The 16,202-nt window shown below is 35.5% G+C and overlaps 1 protein-coding gene across 2 annotated transcripts in view; it reads right to left on the bottom strand.

Moving 5' to 3' along the window:
- LOC132157226 (protein phosphatase 1B-like) overlaps nucleotides 1-16,202 on the bottom strand; it is a 58,582-nt gene that overhangs the window by 33,715 nt on the left and 8,665 nt on the right. Inside the window, exon 1 of one of the 2 annotated variants that reach the window (XM_059566479.1) lies at nucleotides 6,248-6,370. The exons of the other annotated variant lie outside the window; for it this stretch is intronic. The gene's annotated coding sequence lies outside the window, so the exon portion shown is untranslated. Of the gene's footprint in view, nucleotides 1-6,247; nucleotides 6,371-16,202 lie in introns of those variants that run through there. 2 annotated transcript variants of the gene reach the window in all.

The following is a 16,202-nucleotide window of genomic DNA, read 5'->3' as shown; positions in this document are numbered from 1 at the left end:
TCGCTCATCGCGTTCTAAACTGCCAACAGACAGTGAAGCCGCGTCTATATTACAGATCAGTGGTTAGCAGTATGTCCGCTGTTTAGCAGTATTTCAGACTGGACCAACCAGACAGTAAAACGGCGACTAGGGATGCCACAAGTACTGGCACTTCACTACCAAGACATGTTTTCTCATTTGAGAAAACTGTCATATCATAAACACAGACACTCAAAGATCTTCATGGCGAGTAAATTGACAATATATTAAGCTACTGTTGTAGCCTACAGTAGATTTAGCTACGTCTCTATGTAGTAATAATACGTCTCTATTAATAATAATAATTATGCCTAGACGGTTGCTTGTTTTTTACTTGTTTTGTTGTAAAGAGATTATCTGATTAATATAGAATTTTTTATATTCCTAGACTTATTTGTTGCAGTTTTTTATACACTAATATTGTAAAACTAAAATACTAAAATACCTTTTTTAGTTTGCGGTGTTAGATTTTTGGCTGCATTTGAAGTTCTTTTCGCTTAAGAAATTAAATAATATTACTGTCAAATTCATGTCAGATAATAAAAATACTGTAATAAATACAGTAGTTCACCATGTATTTGTTCATGTTTTATCAAGGGATAAGTCTGGAGCACACCATAAAATAATTCTAGCAATTTACACAGGGCTAGTAGTATATACAGCTGTATATACAGATACACACCCAGGTATCGGATCAGTACTCGGTATCGGCCGATACCCTGAGCCCAGGTATCGGAATCGGTATCGGGAAGAGAAAAAGGGTATCGGAACATCTCTAGTGCAAATCCACTCTACTTGCAGTCATAAGCTGGAGGGTCTGCAGCGCTAGCACAAGCTGGCTAACATTGGCTCCTGCTGCCGCTTCAGGCACATTAGCAGCTAGCTGGCTAACACTAGTTGGTTGAAACACGCAGAAGATGGAAGGAGTTTGTTTTTGTCCATTGAGAGCGATCATGTGCTTGGAAGACTTGGCATGAGACTCTAATGCCTTCTTTCCCCTTTGTACTTAGCTGAATCCTTTTTTTTCATATGGTGCAAAAAGCCTCAAAAACGTTGCTGTCCACTGGTTTTAACCAATGAGGAAAGAGTTTTTATCCAGCCACGCTTCATTAAATTTAGATTTCCCCATAACCTCAGAATGAAATTGGTAGCTAGCTAACGTAAAATCAAACGTTAAAAATATAATGGCGTCAGTCAACCTTTCCTCTGGAATGCTGAGATTTTCTTTGATTTTTCGCACTTCTCCTTTGCTTGTTGCTTGAGGTCTGTGTTGTGTGTTGTGTTGCAGACTTGCAGTCTATGGTTGTGGTGCTGTAGCACGTGATCTTCATTTACTGAAGGCATAACATGTTCGCAGTATTTTGTACTGTGACCCGGGGCTGCGTTGCGTTCTCAATTATTGGTTCCGCCACTCTTTATTTATACTATGTCATTTAATCAAAATAAACGTGGTTGACAAATGAAACTTTTGGGGAAAATTGCAGTACAGAGAAGTTACATACAGCAAAATGTTTAAGACCCAGACATCAAAATTCAAGACTTTTTAAAGTCTTTTTAAGGTATTATTTCCAAATTAATAAATTCAATGCTTTTAAGGCTTTTTAAGACCCCGCGGGGTCTATGTTTTCAGGGGTAGACTACAGGAGCACTGAGCAGCATAAAGCGCCCTCTCGCGGCTGGTAATGACGGTAATGTTTTCTCTTGGTTAATTTCTCTTGGTTCATGTCAAATTAATTTTGATAAATAAGTCGCACCTGACTATAAGTCGCAGGACCAGCCAAACTATGAAAAAAAGTGTCTTATAGTGACTTATAGTCCGGAAAATACGGTATATGAGATAAACGCATATATATAAAACAAAAAAGCAACGCTTGCTTGACAAATTGAATATCAGTAACATTGATAACCTATTTTAAACTGTTCATGTTGTTATGAAAACTATATTGGAATGCTTAGGTAAGATCATGTCAAAAAACAGCCTTTTATCTGTTTCATTTACTTGCCCGGTATCATCACTTTCCCTTAAATTCTCAGCCACAGACTCATTCGCTAAAGTCAACATCCAATCAGTGTTCTTTCTCTCAATGACAGCCCTGACACCAATTCAACATGTTGAATCGGGTAAACTACCGCCGATGTGAACCCAACGAGAGCTGATGGCTAGAACACACCAAACAAACTAGCACGACTGACACTCACTGATGGCCCGACATTGGCCAGTGGTTGACCCTCGGCTTGGTGTGTGCCTGCCTTTAATGTGCACAATATATAACTTCAGGAAAACCAGATTAACAATTACTACAGCATTTAGATTTATACAGAAGATTGTTTTTATCTGGATTAAGTTACATTCCAAGATTTATTTATTGATTGATTTCTTAAAAAATGTCAGAATGTTACTCCGAGATTAAGAAAATAATTAAGAAATGTTAGAAAGGTTGCTGACCCCACTTCACACATCTGTGTTCTGCAATTGTCCACTATCCGCTAAAGGTGAATGTTGATAGAGAGAAGAGTCCACTAGGTGGTAATTTGCACTCAACCATGGTTGAATATACTTTAAAAGCTGTGAAGGCATGGCTGTGCAAGGACAGAAAAATGAAGTATATCTGGGCCTTGACCAGTGTTGGTCATCTTACTTGAAAAAAGTAATTAGTTACAGTTACAAATTACTTCTCCCAAATTGTAATTGAGTTAGTAACTCAGTTACCACATTGTAAAAGTAATTAGTTAATCAGCAAAGTAACTGTGTATAAGTTTTTAAGTTCTATAATGCTATTACGTCCTATAACATCTTTAATATACAAGATGTTTATATTAACTGATTGAAGAATAAAAACACTAAGTATTTTAGAAGATGTTGTATTTATTTGAACTCAATAGATTGCAGCCTGCCATATGATATGCATAGAAATAAAAACATAAATAAATATTGAAAATAAAATTCAAGTGCAAAATTAAGACAAACAAATTTAAACTTGGGTAAAAAGAAACAAAGGGAAACCTGGCCATTAGTGCAAATCTCTGTAACCGTATATTAGGCCTAAAGTTACTGCACCATAAACAGAACACTATCCAACTCTTTATGGTGCGTTCACACCAGACGCAAAAAGAGCGTCTGGTGCGAGTGATTTCAATGTTAAGTCAATGCAAAGACGCGAATAGACAACCTCCGAAAATCGACATTTTTAAATAAACCGCATATTTTAGTTTAAAACGATTACATTCTCGCATCAAATACTTTTAAAACTACATTTCATGACACGATAACAGTAATATTTAGAAAATTATCTGAATAAAAGTGCTGGTTGAAAATGCTTCATGAACTCAACTGGCAGAAGCAGCCCCATGACGCGAATTCGCGTCTGTTGTGAAGTTAATTTCACGCGCGAATTAACCGTATGACCTCAAAATGTTCAAGCGTCCAACTACGCGCGAATAGTGCGATTTATTCGCGCAAGTCGTGTCTGGTTTGAACACACCACTAAATATTCAGTACAGTAACATGTTAGCATGTGTTGATGTGAGGTGGTTCAAAAGATTTGAGTTGCTTGAGGCAGACGTGGATAAAGTCTTTTTTCCTGGGCATACAGTGCATGTTACAGAAACATTCTCGCCTTTAATTTCCGGTACTTCCAGTTTGAGAATGCCATTATCGCTGACGCCGTCTTGTGTTTAGTGGTTGTCAGAGCGTGCAGTGAGACAGGGTGAGCAGGGCACCGCCCACCCAGCCAATCATCATGTGAATTACAACGGTGTCAGGCAGCTGATGTGCATCCACTAGCCAAAGCATGACACCTCGCGCTTTATTCAACCAAATTGTAGTAACGCGACACTTTACATTCTCAGTAAAGATAACGGCATTGCAACGATGGGAAAAGTAATTAATTAGATTACTCCGTTACTGAAAATTAAACTCCATTAGTAACGCCGTTATACTTAAACACCGTTTACTCCCAACACTGGCCTTGACAGACCAATAACTGAAAAAGTGCAGGTTTACAATAGTACACTTTTGCATGCTTTCTCTGTTGCACTCAAGAGAAAAGCAAATTTAGAAAAATTTTAATTATTCTAAGTTTGCACGTTTGATCATGTGTCAAATGTTATTCACTAAATTTTTTAACAACAAATTAAAAAAAAAAAAACTTATGAATTATCAAACATATTCACTATCAACCAGCACAATAAAAATATATAGATAGCTTATCTGTAAAATCTCCATTTATCAGAAGAGTAAAGATCTCAGAAAGTAGGAGACTCAGGTTAACTAACCACATAAAACACTAGGAAGGCAATTATTCATGCAAATGAGTTTCCCACAGTTTCTGTAAAATATATACCAATGGAAAATTTCAAACAACTATTGCTGTTGGGGATTCAAGGAAAATCCATTCTGTTATAAAGTTGGAGAGTATGTCTGTGTGTAAAAAAAAAAAAAAATAGATTTCACATTTAAGGTGCTCATGAGGCCAAATTCTGCTATTCACCTTTATTTCTTAAAGTTGTGAAATTAAACTGTGGATCCAAACAAAAGATTTATTATGTGGTTAAGTTAACCTAACAAAATGCAAAAGATTACATATTTGGGATCCCGGTTTGTACCAGAGACCCCACTATTGCTCAGCAAGCTGCAATCCAGTCATGTGGTATGCAATGATGTCACAGAACAGCATGTCTGAGTGTCTGAGCTGGCCACACCTCACGCCTACTGCACTATAAATAAACCCAGATAGAATTGCATGCAAACCCCCATCCATTTACCCAGATCCTGAGCCTTCAGCAAAGACTCAGTTTTCATCAATGGGAAGCTAGGGCCATGTTCACCATAAAATATCACATACATGTAGGCTTATCTGAAGTAAATATGGATCACTCAATCTCAAAATGAAGGCAACTGAAAAGCTGAAATAAAACAAAATATGAAAGTGTTCCGCATGCATACTAAATAGCTACACTATACATGAACACTATACTTACACTAGGGTTGGGCGATGTCTACAAAATTGGCATCGGACGATGAAACATTGCGATTGACATAGGGGGTGGGGGAACTTAGGTGGTGTGCCCGAAGCATGAATGCGTAGGCTATTCAGAAAGACAACGGAAACACATAACGATTGCTAAAGGCTGCCTGTTACATTACAGTACATAAAATTTCACTTACCACAAAAAGTAAAGAGAGATGAGGACTATGGCGACTGATTTGCAGATCCTCAGCACCACTGACAAACATCTAATCTTGTAAAATGTGTGGTAAGTACTGCTGCTCCATAGTCTAAACAGAGTATGTGCAATCTTGACAATTACATTTGAGTTTAAAAGTATAAAAAACAAGAATAAGAAAAATGTTAAAAAGTCTACAGATAAGTTTGTGTTTCAAGGTGCCACAACTTTCCTGAGTTTTTAAACAACCCTGTAAAACCAAAAGTTGTTGTGGGCCATGAAACCAAGATGGCAGTTGTGGTTAAACCAAGTAAAATAAATGTATATTTTGTTTTGCAATTCCAATTAATAAAGGTAATCACAAAAAAGTAAAATGGCCAAGCAACTTCCATCACATCTCTTGGGATGAATTAACCCATATAAAAGTGCATTAGAAGAGTTACTACATATAAAAAAAGATGTCCACTTTCTTGAGCACTAAATGATAGTTTTTCATTGGAAACAGCTTCCAGCACCTGTACCTTGACTCCAGATTAGCCACGCTTTGATCACGCGCTCTGTTTAGCATCACACTAAATGAAAAAAGCCCAGATGAAAATAACTCATTGTCTATGAATGTGCATAGAACCAGAGGGCACACTGTGCCAAAGCACTAAAACAAACAAATAAAACGCATCCTGTAGAGACAGGAAGTGGGCTAGACCTTTGAAGAGTGTTTCAATGTTGGGACGCAACAAAAGGAAAAACAGCCTGGTTCTTATCCACTCTATTTCAGACCACCTGTGCCCAACGGTGACTTTCATCCACCATCACCCACGTCCCCTCATCACGATGAATCATGATATCTTCATTATAGACAGGAAAAAGGCACTGTGGACAATACATTTAAAAGGTCAACACTAACCAGGCAGTTCAGGCTAGAGTGCATTTTCACAACAACCACCTCTTATCTGAATCCTGACAACAGTCTTAGGCTGACTCCAGGAATTCTATTAATATCCTACATCACCAGCTCGGTCCGCTAACATGATGAATCAGTTTATGACCATAAAATGATTCTTACCTGACCTAACGTTGGCCTGCATTCAAAACTTACACATCCAGGTGACAGGCTGTTCATACAAGATTTCCACATTCCAATGAAGTGAAGAGAGCAGTTCAACACACTCCTTAGATCTGTGGCACTGCAATGATGTAACCACTGGACCACTGTCATATGTTCCGTTTCCATGCCTACAGAGCCTGGAGTGGCAGCTAAGAGTGGTTTCTATGGTAACAGAGCTTCAACAGGGCACTTCAGTGCATCTTTCCTGTGATCAGTCCCTTGGAGTTGCAAGTACAGCGAGATACCTGACAAGCAAAACTAACAGTGAATTTCATTCATTGAACTAGGATTGTGCGATATTATGATTTTTAAAATAAAAATGTATCCTCGATTTGCTTTTGAAGAAATATCTTAGTACAGTGCATTCTGTCAGCTGCAGTTCTGGCACCTCAGTCTCAAGAAACTGTACAACGCGACATACATTCACATAGGCCTGGGTGATATGGCAAAAAATAAAATCATCAAGGTAATTATGACGATAATTTTTTCATATCAGTCGATACCAATAATTATTACGATAAATGTCAAATCTATTTTTTTCAAGTTTAAAGCGAGATTTTTGCAAAAAATTTAAAGTTGTAGAAACCAGACCATTAATTTTCCTTAACAAAATAAATATCTAAATAGAAAAATTAATTTCTTAGTTTCTGCATGTTATAATGAGTGATATCGTTTCAAACCAAGAAACAGATTTGGGTTGCCTGATAATATTAATAGTAATACATTTGACTTTTTATAGATTTTTTTGTCTCTTACAAATGCACATTTGATAGTAGCTTGAGTTAGGATGCAGAGGTAAATGTTTGTTCATTATCAAAATCAGAAACATCTGTAAAATATTGTAGCAACCTATGACCAAGGTTTTTAAGCACTGGTTTCCCATAGTAGCATAAACAGTTAAAACTACACACAGCACCTCAATACCATGGTAAAAATATGAATATGTTTTTTAGGTAGCCTATTTGTATGAAAAACAGTTGTCTAAAAACAATCGGTATGAATGCACACATATTATAGCTTAATCACAAATCATTCTGTATTAAAATTCAGTGTGAATATCCCAAATTACTGCCACAATACCTTGGTGCAGTGAGTGTTACTACAGTAAATCCATGGTAAATGATGGTTATGTGTAGACTGAAAAGCCTTCTGTCTCATTATATGCAGTGTTTCTCCTGTTTGGCTTTAAACTAGTGTCATTTGTGTTCATCGCTGTGTTTAGAGCCATAGTTCAGTAACAAGCTACGCAATATCACGTTCATTATCGCAGGCGATTCATCTGCGATTATGAGCACGAATTGCGTAGCTTGTTAGTGAACCACAGCTCTGTGTATTGCATGCCGCTCCATCTGAAAGCAGGTGATAGAGATTACTAATCAAAAAACCAGCTTTACTGACGAGATGCGCATGACAAATCGCATGCAATATATCCTGCGGCCCTACTTCATGTCGCTTTGAGGACATTTTTATTGCGATAATTATCATTATCGAATTATCACCCAGCCCTCACATCAACGTTAACTCAGTGATAGGGTTACTCTTACAGGACACTGCACTTATTCGCAGTCACAAAAGTACATTATAGGGATATTCATTTTAACCAGTTAACCGTTAACCGTCGATTAAGAATTTTGATCTATTAATACAATGTTAAACGGTTTAAAAATTCATTTACAGTAATTTATGAAAATATTTAAAAAGGTTTACTGCATCGTTAAAATAGCCTATACTACACATATAAAAATTTGTTTTTTTTTAGAGATAAAAAACATACGTCGCATAGGCTATTAATAAGTTGCATTTTATTATTTCATTCAGAAATAGGCCTAATGCCGACATGAAAGGTGAAAACATTGTAATAAATATAATTTCCATTAACAATAGCCTATTTAAAAAAGAACAAGAATAAAAAATTGTCTTTAAGAAGTTATAGCAACATACGACGAGCCAAAGCAACGTTGGGTCTCTCATTCGACACAATCAAATGTTTTGTAAATTTATTTATTATAGCCTATTTCAGTCATTTTCCAATATCCATGTAAAACAAAATGTTATGCATAACATCATGGTGGTACGGTGATAACACTTAAAGGGTTAGTTCACCCAAAAATTTTAAATTATGTCATTAATAACTCACCCTCATGTCGTTCCGAACCCGTGAGACCTCCGTTTATCTTTGGAACACAGTTTAAGATATTTTAGATTTAGTCCGAGAGCTCTCAGTCCCTCCATTGTGTGTACGGTATACTGTCCATGTCCAGAAAGGTAAGAAAAACATCAAAGTAGTCCATGTGACATCAGAGGGGCAGTTAGAATTTTTTGAAGCATCGAAAATACATTTTGGTCCAAAAATAGCAAAAACGACGACTTTATTCAGCATTGTCTTCTCTTCCGTGTCTGTTGTGAGAGAGAGTTCAAAACACAGCAGTCTGTGATATCAGGTTCATTCGATGTAACCGGATCTTTTTGAACCAGTTCACCAAATCGAACTGAATCGCTTTAAACTGTTCGGGTCTCCAATATGCATTAATCCACAAATGACTTAAGCTGTTAACTTTTTTAATGTGGCTGACACTACCTACGAGTTAAAACAAACCAATATCCCGGAGTAATTCATTTACTCAAACAGTACACTGACTGAACTGCTGTGAAGAGAGAACTGAAGATGAACACCGACTCGTTCACGAGTCAAGAACCGGTTGCATTGGTTTTCGGATCACCAGTAGTTCTTTCGGACAGCTCGATTCAATAAACCGTTTGAAGAAAACGGTTCACCGGTTCTTTTGCACTTGACGTAATGGCGTCATTGGCGATGATTGCACTTCATTCAAGCCTTCGGTTTTCCCAGGCTCATAACATTAGTACAGAATCAGTTCAGAATCAATTACCAAAAGAACCAGTTCGGTTCAGACACTCTGTGTGTCATTCTGCTTTACACTGAATCACACAACACAATGCGCAGTATCATCAGCTCCTCAGTTCTCGAATCGGACGCTTCTGACAGAAACGGTTCTTGACTCGAGAACGAGTCAGTCTCTCACAACAGACATGGAAGAGGAGACAATGATATATAAAGTCATAGTTTTTGCTATTTTTGGACCAAAATGTATTTTCGATGCTTCAAAAAATTTTAACTGACCTCTGATGTCACATGGACTACCTTTCTGGACATGGACAGTATACCATACACACAGTTTCAATGGAGGGACTAAGAGCTCTCGGACTAAATCTAAAATATCTTAAACTGTGTTCCAAAGATAAACGGAGGTCTCACGGGTTTGGAACGACATGAGGGTGAGTTATTAATGAAATAATTTTCATTTTCCGGTGAACTAACCCTTTAACAGCACAGATTTTATTACTAAAACTGAGCAGTGTGGGTTTTTTTTTTCATGTTTGACTGACCGTATTTTATTATGATTATCCTTTAAGTCATAATGATAATCGGAATTGTAAAAAGTTTGCCTTTATTTGTGTACATTCACAATAAAAACAAATCTTTATGCATAAAATAAGCCTTAAGAAAAATAAGATGCCGCTTTCTGCCATCTGTTTCTGCTTTTTACATTCATTTTTGTAATTTATTATTAAAGTAAAAATATATCACTATATATGTTCACTATATATAGCCTAGCTTTATTATGTTTTTCTCCGCTCGCAGTAGTGCTGCAGGTGCGTGATGTGATATGAAGACATTGTGAATAGTCATGTTCTGTTGTTTGTTGGTTTTTGCGCATGTAAAATTATTCCCTGGGAAACAAATGTTAGAATTTTAAAGGAGTCACAGACACTTATCCTTTCTAATTGAATTCAATTCTAATTTAAAATAATCTTGTCAGTTAATGGTTAATAATTGGTTAACGAGCGTCGGTTGGGAAAAATAACCAAAATGAACATCCCTAGTACATTATTTGCATCTGCTTTAGAGCCGTTATACATTTCTTTGATGCCCTGTTCTGATGTGCGGCTGAAGGGGATCAGCCGAAGCAAATGCTCTAAAAAACCCTGTCAAACAGATCCTGTTTACTGGACTATGTAAGCTTTTGCGCTAATACTGTCAAAACACCAGGGCTGGCTTGATACAACTTTTTCATAACCAATACGATACCAGAAATTCTGAGTATCGACCGATACCGATCCGATACCATCACAGTAATTTTTTTTTTTTTTATCAGTGTAGAATTTCTATACCTCAGTGTGTTGACCTGATCATCATTCTTGTGTCTTAAACACAAACTTACACATATAGACAATTCATTGTAAAGAAAAACAACAAATTAAATATATAATCATAATCTATGACAAATACACTACTATATACTAGGTTAGTGGATAATTCAGTAGCAAAAGTTACTCTAGAAAAATCATGAGTGCACAATAATTTTATCAAATCTAAATGTTTAGTGAAAAAAAAAACATTTAGTGGGGAACAAATAAAAGTGAATAAGTACAAGGCTAAATCTGGTAAGATGTTAAACAACACTTTGTATTGTGGTAATAGGCCTATACATTCATGAAAAACAATATATTTATATATTAATTAATATACAATAAAATTAAAAGACATTTCTTTTCAATGTATAGCAAAGTAATGAGGCAACAACATATGATAGTTAAGACAACAAGAAAGGCTAATAATAATCTTTCATTGCGTAAACGTATTACAACATGAAAGGCTGCAATACAGAGTGGCACAAAGTGCTTTAGGTACATCCCGTGCACAGAAAGATGCGCTTAAAGTAGGGCTGGGCGATATATCGAATATTAGCGATAATATCGGAATAATTTTGACGACGATGTACAATTTGAATATATTGGGAATATCGAATATTTCAAATTCAAGCATACTTTCCCAAAAGAACGCGCCGAATGTCCAAAAAAGGAACCTGTAACTGCTGACTGCTCTACGCCCCTCTACTACGAGAGCTGTAATGATAGCGGTTGCCAGATAACAAGAGTTTAAATCTCTGAATCAGAGCTCCACTGTTACAAGGATACATTTTCTGCCCGGTGTTTGCTTATTTTAAGCAATCTGGCAACCATGCGCATGTGCTCACTCCTCATTGCGGAAGAGCCGCTGACGGTAATCTGAAAACACTAACAAGCTGGAATTGAGCGATCTAATGAAAGCGTCGTTCAGCCGGTCTGTGTTCTGTCGTGAGATCTCAACTGTATTGTTTGCGTTTGTGATCTTAAAATAAATGCACTTACTCGACCGCTAATGTTTGAATAGAGAAACATAGGCTATGGCCATTTGGAATTACTATTGGGGAATTTCACTGATATGTTTACCAGTTTCCATAATATAGACAGAGAAAATGCAAAAGTCTTTGGTATTCATTTATATATATTTATATATAAGAAATAGCTATGTGCTTCAGCAACTAGCTCCCCATCTAAGAGGGTTTTTAGTGTCAGTAGGAACATAGTTTCATGCCAAAGAGCTTAAAACCACAGACAGTTGACAGACTTGTGTTCTTAGCTTAAAAACTTGTTAAAAAAATTAAAATAAAATACTTATCCCAGTTGCATAGTTTAAATTGTGAATTGCATGCACTAAAAAGTTGACAGAATGCACTTTCTGTAACTGTTACTTAATTTGCACTGCTTCAGTTACATATAGGCCTACATGTATTCATTTAATAAAAAGCAGTAAGTGATCTCTTGGTCTAGATTTTTTAACTGCTTAAATTAGCTGTTTAATCTAAATGGGTTTTTTAATTTTTTTAATGGGCAAAAGAAAATCATGTTTTATTTTTTATTATTTAAATGCAAATGCAAACATATCGAGATATATATCGAATATCGTAAAAAATTTGACAATATCGAGATATCATGTTTTTTTTTGTATATCGCCCAGCCCTAGCTTAAAGCAAAATGAAGTCAAAGTGCACAGCTCTACACATAGAAAAGTTGAGAGCACAAAGTAAAGAGACACTGATGCATAGTGTATTATATCTTTGCAATAGTTTATTGAGCCTTTTCTTTTAAGTTTTAAATTTAATTTACTGTTCACATGAAGAACAATTCATAGTGCTCTCTACTCCAGTGTTGTGATCTAACAGACATCCGGTAGAAAGTAACCTGCTTTAAAAACAGCACTAAACTCCAGCAAGATAAAGTCCCTTTATGTAAAACCACTGATCTTTATTTACAGATCAAGTATAATAATAGGAATATTGATCTTGGACACTTTTGACTGAAGTCTGTCAGCCGCAGCAGAGAGAAGAGTTTGTGAACTTGAATTTAATGACTTAAATATTAATCTGTACCTGACATTAAACTATGGAACGGCTTCAAAACACTTGGAATGTAGTGCACAAAAACTTAATGGTGCTTTATAAAGTTTTTGTGCCTTTCGTGGAGTTTAACAATAGGACAATAGTATATGCAGAAGATCATATTTGGATCAGTCTTGTCTGACCGATACCCCGATTCTGCAGAAAATTGCAGTATCGGACCGATACGGAGTATTGGATCAGCGCACCCCTGCAAAACACACAAGGCTAACATATAGACTAAGTTATTTCTAAAATTAAATTAAACCGTTGAGAGAAAGTCAGATATGTGCCTGTATATTAGATGCATGTAGGTCTTAAAGGGACAGTACTAAACATGCTGCTGACTGTCATTAAAGGGATGGTTCACCGTAAAATTTTATTTCTTTCGTTATTTACTCACATGCTGTCCCAAACCTGTATTATTTTCTTTATTGTGCTGAATAAAAAAATAAATATTTTAAAAAACCAAACAGTTGCTGGTCCCCATTCAATTGGATTGTAGGAAAAATACTATAAAAGTCAGCAGACCAGCAACTCTTTGTTTTTCCACATTCTTTAAAATAACACTTATGTTCAGCAGAAGACAGAAACTCATTTATGTTTAAAACAAATTTTGAGCGAGTAAAAGGTGGTATAAAACACTATGACAGAACTGACAGACAGGTGACAATTTTTATTTTGGGGTGAACTAGCTATTCCTTTAATAAAACAACAAAACACAAAAAGAAAAATCACTCACTACTCTTGACTGAAGAACTTTAATACAGTTGCTTTCCTTTAATAATAGTAATAATAATAAATCTATATAGAATTTAATTCAATTTCTTGAATGCTCCTGCTGAATATTTTACCTGAAAATAAAGCACCGTTTTATTTGTATATTATGTGTATTTGTAATGGGCATCTTTGTTCTTATTTTTTTTTAAAGATACAATAATTAAAGATTATTAATTTTATCTTCGCCCACCTTAGCCAAAAATCCACCATTCTTTTTTATATTTTGTTACCTAGAAATGTCTTTATAACAGGGAATTTTGGCTGCAATGCTCAGACAACCTGCAAAAAAGAATTGTGATAAAATTGTGAATTGTAATATATCATTATGATATTTTTGCTATATCGCTCACCCCTACATTTGACTGAAACTAAGAGCAGCTGGCAAAGTGAAGAGTTTGGAAATGAACAACTTTGTGAGACGATTACAATTATGTGCAAACATATGCAATGCAGGGCTTCACGTACACTATGTGCTCCTTGCATGTGAAACTTTAAAGGCCAGTGTATCACATGTCACAGCCCTTAAATAGACAGTGGGTTTTAAACTGCTCAACATGCCTTGTGTTGTTTATGGAGCCCTAAGGACAAAGAAACTTATTACATCAATACATGAACAGCTGCATCATTACCGCTGATTCACAGCCGAGCAAAAGTGTATTTTGGATGTATTTTAAGTCTCTGAGAAGACAAGTGCCTCCAAGCAATGACAAAATCCATTACCTAATAACAACAGAGAAGAACAGACCATTTCATGTTCTCCAGTTATTCTTGATTCTGTGGACAGAAGTTAAGTGTGTTATGGCACATGCAGGACCATCCTTAAACTCTTCTTTTAAAACCCTTGTTTTGTTTTGTTTTTTTTTCCAAAAAGTTCCATATTTTAAAAAATATTGTCACCTAATAATAATTGTTTTCATATCATCCTTTTCTCTCTTTTTTTTGACAAATATGGCACAAAAAAAGAAACGCTATTCTAGGCTTACCCTACACTACAAACAAACATAACCCAAAATGTTTTTACAGACTTAAAAATGTGATCCTACACTTAATAGAAGAGTCTTAAAAAAGGAATTAAAATTAATCAGCTCAATTACTTACTGCCTTTGTTACATCAGATCAGTCAACATTCATTAGCCAGGACCTATCTCTCAAGCTTATTGGACTGCAAAATTTTCTACCAATTCCTTTTAGTTAAACTTGTAGAGCAGAGGTCAGATCAGCCAGCGTGCACTGGAATCAAAATGCAAAATGTTAATGTAGTTTTTGAGTACACGGTAATGTTAGGATCCAAAAAGTGCAACATGACTTAATGTTATCTTACTATTAGGGATGCACCGGTTGACCGGCCATAAATCGAAACCGGACGGTTTTTGCTTAAAATACGCGATCGGCAATCGCCCGGTTTTTGGCTTTTTTCTCTCTTTTTTTTTTTTTATAAATTGGAACTTGCATACACGTTTGAAAAGCCAGAAGTAAACGTCAGTTCTGCATTAGGATGATTATTTTTATTTTACCTTAAAATTACATAGACTTAATTTGATTTAAAAATCACCTGCTGTAGCACACTGAAAAAAAGTGTTTCATTCATCCAATTAAACATTTTTCGCCCAATTTGTAAATAAAAAAAAAAATAAATAAAAAATTAGGGTAATGATTCACATCTATATTTTTTTACTTGAGACAATAAGTTATTTATTTTTCATTGGCTCAAGTAAAAAAATATAGATGTGAATCATTACCCTAATTTTTTATTTATTTTTTTTGGATGAATTAAACACTTTGCATCTTTTTTTTATTCGCACCAACATTATTTGATTTTAACATTTTGGAATAATGTATTTATATACCATACTTTTATTTAGTCTCACTGGTAAAGACCTTTTCTTTTAATTTAAAACCAATATTTAAAAACTAAAACAAATTCTGAATGATGATTAAGAAACATCTCATTGAACGTGTGTTGATTGTGTTGTTTGGATCGTAGAACTATGCAGTTATTGGCTTTAATTTCACATGGTTACAGTTAATCTTTTCATTTAAGGCCAGTTCTATGTAGTTTCAACCCAATTCAAAAACAAAAGCAAAATGCTGATGTCTGTACCATCTATGGTTGTATTGAATGAAGGCTACTTACTGTGCAGATACTGCCGTTAATTTCAGATGGTTATGGTTATTGTTTTCAATAGCTAAAAGCTATTTTGGCCTATTAAATACCAAATAAACATCTTGTTTATGCACACTTTCCTTCTTTCTTGTTTGTTACTTCGCAAGATTAAAAAAAATCATGATCGTGCATCCCTAGTAACTATCACTAATCAAAGAGTTTGCAAATATCAGCAAGCCTCCTAAAGGTTCAGAGGGATTCAAGATAGTGGGGTTAACAAGCTAACTCAATTTGTTAATCCACTCATGAGATGCATGCAGTACTCGATTAGCTACTGAGCGAAGGCTTTCAAGACAGATCCAGCAAACAATGGTACTCCATAAAAGCACATCTGATCCAAGGTAAACCACAATCAAAGCTTAGCAACATTATATCTGTTGTTCTAATCACCTACAAAAGATGAAATACATTAAGTTCTAAGTTTTATGATGAAGCTCTCACATGTTGGCGATCTTCACAAATTATCACACAATTATCTTATAACACCCAATCAAGATTCAAGATCTGAAACAATCTTTTTATGCGAAGTCAAGAATATCAAGACTGTAACTAACCTATAGATACAATTGACAATTTAAACACCGGATTGCATTAAACCAGGGGTGTCCAATCCTGTTCCTGGAGATCTAACTTCCTGCAAAGTTCAGCTTCAACCCTGGATCAAACACAGCTTAACCAGTTAAAGGGTAAA

The sequence above is a fragment of the Carassius carassius genome, chromosome 14 (genome assembly GCF_963082965.1).
Source record: "Carassius carassius chromosome 14, fCarCar2.1, whole genome shotgun sequence".
NCBI lineage: Eukaryota > Metazoa > Chordata > Actinopteri > Cypriniformes > Cyprinidae > Carassius > Carassius carassius.
This window is presented reverse-complemented; position numbering and strand designations above follow the sequence as displayed.